This window comes from Mus caroli, unplaced genomic scaffold (genome assembly GCF_978045245.1).
Source record: "Mus caroli unplaced genomic scaffold, Mus_caroli_1 scaffold_4, whole genome shotgun sequence".
NCBI lineage: Eukaryota > Metazoa > Chordata > Mammalia > Rodentia > Muridae > Mus > Mus caroli.
The window spans coordinates 82,450,256-82,457,298 of record NW_028227259.1 but is presented as its reverse complement, the minus strand read 5'-3'; the positions used below and the strand labels follow the sequence as shown (position 1 = coordinate 82,457,298).

General features: G+C 40.7%; 1 pseudogene; it reads right to left on the bottom strand.

Annotated features, from left to right (window-relative positions):
• Positions 1–484: 484 nt before the first annotated feature.
• LOC110295153 (small ribosomal subunit protein uS3-like) lies at positions 485–1,404 on the bottom strand (annotated as a pseudogene).
• Between the last annotated feature and the right edge of the window lie 5,639 nt (positions 1,405–7,043).

Here is a 7,043-nt window from a genome sequence, read left to right as displayed (position 1 = left end):
CCAGTCTTCCTTTTTATGTCTCCATGACCCCATCTTCTCCTTGTACCACACATCCCAAGTTCACTTCCCAAGTTCACAGCACATGTTCTTTGCATCTCTCCTGTGCCTGTCCTTAAAGCCTTGTTTTCTTCTCTAATGGGCCACTTCTTAGTTTACCGATTCCTGTGTACCACATAAATATTCACATATAAAAATCAGAAGCCAAAATTTTCATATGAAAGACCATACCTTTTTCTTCTGGTTCTAATCCCCAGCTGCCTCTTGTACTATAATGATGTTACTTCACATTGATTTGAGATTCTCATTCTCTCTCTCTCTCTCTCTCTCTCTCTCTCTCTCTCTCTCTCTCTCTCTCTCTCTCTCTCTCTCTCTCTCTCTCTTCCTTTCTTTCTTCCTTTATTCCTTCTTTTTTCTTTGTTCAAGATTTTATTAAATGTCTTTACAAGATAACACCCAGCCTCCAGATGCAGCTGCCCGGACCCTGTTATGCTGTAGGCACTGGCTGGGGCATGGCAGGTGGCTCTGACTTCCCACCCTTCTGTGCAGAGACAGGGGTCATGGGCAGGATTTCATCCTTAGATTCCACAATGCTCACAAGATCAGGCAGAGGCTTCGTGGGACCAATCTTACTACTTAGGTACCAGGGCGGCATAGTCTTCACTTTAATTCCCAACACAGCCTGTCTGAGGAGCACATGGCACACAGCAGTGTCGCCATAGTAGTTAAGAGGGTCTCCATGTGAATCCATCCACAAACTTCATGGACTTGGCCCTCTGTTCTTGGGGATTCCCAGACACAACAACCTCGCAGCCTTTGTCCCATCCCTCCATAATGAGTCGAAGCACCTCATAGTAGGCCCTTTGAACCAAAAACCCTCCTAGGAGTTTGTAGCATAGAGACTATGCCTGGGCAATGGCACACAGTTCTCGTGTAGCCACTTTTTCTGCATATAGCTCTATGCTGCCTTCAGGGAAGCCAAATCGCTTCTGGACAACTGCAGTTAACTCTCTGATCCTCCGACACTTTTCCCCAAGACTATTCTGTGTTCTGGTGGCTAAAATGATTTCTGTCCTGGTCGGTGTAACTCGGGCTTGAATTCCAGACTAGCCATCTTCACCCAGCTCCAGAGTGAGACACTCATTCAGTTCAGCTTTTAAGATGTCATCAGCTACAAACTTCCTCTTCTTTTTTTATTACGTTTTTTCCTCAATTACATTTCCAATGCTATCCCCAAAGTCCCCCATACCCTCACCCCCACTTCCCTACCCACCCATTCCCATTTTGTTGGCCCTGGCGTTCCCCTGTACTGGGGCATATAAAGTTTGTGTGTCCAATGGGCCTCTCTTTCCAGTGATGGCCAACTAGGCCATCAAACTTCCTCTTCTTGGAAATCTGTCCTGACATCTTGCTGCCGCGCGGCTGAAAGGAAAGGCGAGATACATTTCTTTACATTATATAAAAATTATGTCCAACTAAGGGTCAAACTTAGGGATGTATAGTTACTCTCCTTTTACTAATTATGTAGTTGAAAATAATTGTGCTATGCCCTATCCTGTATACATATGCTTCAAATGGAAATGAAAAATTATGATCAATATTAACAGGCATCTTTTGATCAGTATTAATGTGCATATAATTTAATAATTTATTAATTACAAGTCAGCTAATATTCATGTTCATTAAGTGGAGTGATTTTTAACAACACCATAGTCTACTTTATTGACAACAACTATGGTGACATTCTGAAACATGAAACTAGGACATTTCTCCAAGATTTCCAGTGATAAAGGTACAGACTACCTCAGCAGACAACTACTATCAATGCATCTTGATATATAGCTACAATCTTTCAATATGTAAAAACCTCACCTGAGGCTAACATAATCTGTGTTAGATGGGTTAAGTAACTATAGATCAGTGTTTGAGCTGAAGGCACAGGAACCACAATGGTAACATGGTAACATTTTATGATGGTTTTTGTCACCACTGGAAGATGTCCTGTGCAGTGGAGAAAGAGTTAACTTCATAGGGCATTTTATTTGTAAACACATCCCAACAACACAAGAAAGGGTTACCAAATAGCAAGGTTGATAGCACCACCTCCCTATTTCTACAGTGTTGAATTCTAATAACTTTCTTGGATGATCTTGTTCCTGTTCTATTACAGTTGGTGATGCCCATGTTCACCATTATAAATGGCTGTACATTCTATGCCCTCTGGCTCCATTTTCTATGCTTTTATCTAGTGCATTTTTTTTCTTTTCTTTTATTGGATTTTTTTTTGACAGAGTTTCTCTGTAGCCCCAGCTGTCCTGGAACTTACTCTGTAGACCAGGGTAGCCTCAAACTCAGAAATCCACCTGCCTCTACCTCCCAAGTGCTGGGATTAAAGGCACTCACCACCACTACCAGGCTGCATATTTTCTTTATTTGCATTTCAAGTGTTATCCCCTTTCCCAGTTCCCCCTGTGGAAACTCCCTACCCTATCCCGCTCCTCCTGCTTCTATGAGGGTGCTTCGCCCAGCCACCCTCTCACTCCCTCCTCCATGCCCTGGCATTTCCCTACACTGGGGCATCAAGCTTTCACAGAACCAAGGGCCTCTCTTCCCACCGATGCATGACAAGGTTACATTTGTGGCTGGAGCCATGAGTTGCTCCATGTGTACTCTTTGGTTGGTGGTTTAGTCCCTGGGAACTCTTGGTGGGGGGGGGGGGGGTTGGTTGATACTGTTGTTCTTCCTAAGGGGTTGCAAACCCCTTCAGCTCCTTCAGTCCTTTCTCTAACTCCTCCATTGAGGATCCCATGCTCAGTCCAATGGCTGGCTGCGAGCATCCACCTCTGTAATGTCTTCAGACACACCTGATGAGGATATTCTATCCTATTATGGATGGTTGTGAGCCACCATACGGTTACTGGGAATTGAACTCAGGACCTCATGAAGAACAGTCAGTGCTCTTAACCTCTGAACCATCTCTCCCTAGTACAGCATCCTACTCTGCCTTGAACAACACTTTGGGAAGTAGCTACATTATAACTTTGTTAAAGGAAAGGACTTCTTTTCCTTGGCACATTCCAGAACCCTATGCAACTCTGAATGACAAGAACAAAAGGTGAGCAGGGATTCGATAATGCTGAGGGAAACAGTGACTTCAGAAGTTGCTTCATGCCACTGTCTCACCTTTTCTTTATTTTGTCCCATGAAGCTATTTTCTTTAGAGTTGTAGCTCTTTCTGAAATATTGTATTTACCTTTCTTGCTACTTATTATCTGATTTTATATCAATTTGGACATGTCTAATGTTGTGCCTCAAAACAACAACCAACTAAACAACAACAAAAAAAGCCATCTCTTTTTTTCCCCACTCAGTCCCTAGTGCAGTGTACAAACTTTTATTTAATAACAATGTCTTTTTAGCTTTCAAATCTTGTGTGTCTTCTTCCCTTGCTATACATGGTGGAAATTTATTGGAGTGATGTCTAGAACACATGAGACATTGACAGTGCAGCTCCATTTCTTGTCTGTTCAAATAATAATTATCCCACAGCCCAGTGTTATAAGATGGGTTGAGGAAGAGATAATGTTTTCATTTAGCCTAAGTTATTAAAAATACAATGAAAACAATTTTAGTTGTAAGAAGGTCTTCAGGGATGACCATTTCATATTGGATAATTGGTTGATACAGTCTCTCTGACAATGAATATTTCTCTCACTCTCAGCAATTATTAATTGTTTATAGTTCCTTTTGAATGATCAGGTAAAAAATGACACCAAAAATTGTTTTTAGATATTCAGAGAATCTTATAATTTTGTTATCTAAATGGATGATAAAAGTAAGCAAAGAAATAGATGAAGATTTATGGCCATCAAAAGCGGTTATTCAAAGTCAATGACTTAAACAAAACATTCCAGAGGAAGGTTGTAGATAGAGAAGATGGGACCTGAAACCATTCTACATTTAGAAGTGAAAAGAAGAAACTTTGAAAGTTCTACCTGCAAAGCTGAGAGTAGTTGAGCTGAGTTTTTATTAAAGTGGCATGAACTATTCTGTGATTTCAATCAATTGTCAAGTCAAAATAACATTACTTGTACTTCACAGAGCTTCAAAGACTGTGAATATTGAATGCATCAGGTACGTTGTCTTTAGGGGTAGAAAAAATAACTTGCTATTTTTCTATGTACATAAAACAAACTAAATAATCTGTGGTTTGTCAGCCAATAATCATTTTATTAATTCAGGCAACAAAACTATTCTTGTGATTTTCTATTAACTTAATTAGAAGTAATCTCAATGTTCAGTTGATCAATGAGCAGCAAGGAAGATGTTCCCAGATTCACAGCTCATTCAGAACAAAGTCTGTAACTGCAAAGACCAGTTAGTTACTTTTACCCAGGCTTCCTCCCCTGCTTGATTAAGAAATGTATTACGGTAATCTTGGAAATGTATTGAAAAGGCTAGGGAATTCACTGTGATAAAAAAGACTGGCTAGCATGTGAATAACGTAGTTAGGCAAGAATATACAAGTAACTTCTAGTTTACATTCATTTACAGTAATTCTAAGTTGCATTGGATTTTTAACAGAAGAAATTATAATAAGAAAAAAAAACTTGTTCCATCCATTTGCCTAAGAATTTCGTGAATTCATTGTTTTTACTGTCTGAGTAGTATTCCATTGCATAAATGTATCACATTGGCAGTATCCATTCCTCTGTTAAAGGACATCTAGGTTCTTTCCAGCTTCTGACTATAAATAAGGCTGTTATGAACATAGTGGAGCAAGTGTCCTTATAACATGTTGGAGCATTTTCTGGATATATGCCCTGGATATATGCCCAGGAGTGGTATAGCTCGGTCCTCTGGTAGTACTATGTCCAATTTTCTGAGGAACTGCCAAACTGATTTCCAGAGTGATAGTATCAGCCTGGAATCCCACCAACAATGGAGGAGTGTTCCTCTTTCTCCACATCCTCACCAGCATCTGCTCTCACCTGTGTTTTTGAATTTAGCCATTCTGACTGGTTTGAGGTAGAATGTTATGGTTGTTTTGATTTGCTTTTCCCTCGTAACTAAAGGTGTTGAACATTTCTTTAGGTGTTTATTAGTCATTCAGTATCCCTTGGTTGAGAATTCTTTGTTTATCTCTGCCCCCCCCCCCTATTTAATAGGGTCATTTGTTTCTCTAGAGTCTAACTTCTTGAGTTCTTTGTATACATTGGATATTAGCCCTCTATCAGATATAGGCTTGGTAAAGATATTTTCCCAATCTGTTGGCTGCTGTTTTGTCCTATTGACAATATCCTTTGCCTTACAGAAGCTTTGTAATTTTATGAGGTCCCATTTGTCAATTCTGGATCTTAGAGCATAAGGTATTGGTGTTCTGTTCAGGAAAATTTCCCCTGTGACCATGTGCTTGAGGCTCTTTCTCACTTTATTTTCTATTAGTGAGGTAACCCAATCACAAAAAAAGCAAACATATACATTCACTGATAAGTGGATATTAGCCTAGAAGCTGAGAATACCCAAGATACAACTCATAGACCAAATGAAGCTTATGAAGAAGTAAGACCAAAATATAAATACTACTCAGCTATTAAAAAGAATGAATTTATGAAATTCCTAACCAAATGGATGGACCTGGAGGACATCATCCTGAGTGAGGTAACACAATCACAAAGCAACTCACACAATATGTACTCACTGATAAGTGGATATTAGCCCAGAAACTTAGGATATCTAAGATATAAGATACAATTTGCTAAATACATGAAACTCAAGAAGAACGAAGACCAAAGTGTGGAGACTTTGCCCCTTCTTAGAACTGGGAACAAAACACCCATGGAAGTAGTTACAGAGACAAAGTTTGGAGCTGAGATTAAAGGTTGGACCATCTAGTGACTGCAATATCCAGGGATCCATCCCATAATCAGCTTCCAAACCCTGACACCATTGCATACACTAGCAAGATTTTGCTGAAAGGACCCAGATATAGCTGTCTCTTGTGAGACTATGCTGGGGCCTAGCCAACACGGAAGTGGATGCTCACAGTCAGCTATTGGATGGATCACAGGGCCCCCAATGGAGGAGCTAGAGAAAGTACCCAAGAAGCTAAAGGGAACTGCAACCCTGTAGGTGGAACAACAATATGAACTAACCAGTACCCCAGAGCTCTTGTCTCTAGCTGCATATGTATCAAAAGATGGCCTAGTCGGCCATCACTGGAAAGAGAGGCCCATTGGACTTGCAAACTTTATATGCCCCAGTACAGGGGAACGCCAGGGCCAAAAAGAGGGAGTAGGTGGGTAGGGGATTGGGGGGTGGGTATGGGGAACTTCTGGGATAGCATTGGAAATGTAGATGAGGAAAATACCTAATAAAAAATTTTTAAAAAGGGGGGGAATAAAATATGCATGGGAGGAGATACAGAGACAAAACGTGGAGCTGAGACTGAATGAAAGACCATCCAGAGACTGCCCCACCTGGGGATATATCCTATATATAGTCACCAAACCCAGACACTATTGTGGATGTCAAGAAATGCTTGCTGACAGAAGCCTGATATAGCTGTGTCTTCAGAGGCTCTTCTAGTGCTGGACAAATCCAGAGGTGGATGCTCTTAGTCGTCAATTGGACTGAGCACAAGTTCCCCAATATAGGATCTAGAGAACAGACCAAAGGAGCTGAAGGAGCTTGCAAGCCCATAGGAGGAACAATATGAACAAACAATATTTCAGAGCTTCTAGGGACTAAACTACCAACCAAAGAATACACATGGAAGAACCCATCACTCCAGCTTCATATGTAACAGAGGATGGCCTTATTGGACATCAATGGGAGGAGAGGCCCTTGGTCCTGAGAAGGCTCAATACCCCAGTTTAGTTGAATCTGAAGACACAAAAAAGGAGTGGGTGGGTTGGTGAGTACAGGGAGGGAAGATGGGATAGGGGGTTTTTGGAAGAGAAACCAGGAAAGGAGACATTTGAAATGTAAATAAAGAAAATAACTAATTAAAAATAGGACAAAATTTTGGCTTAGAGGAATATTGA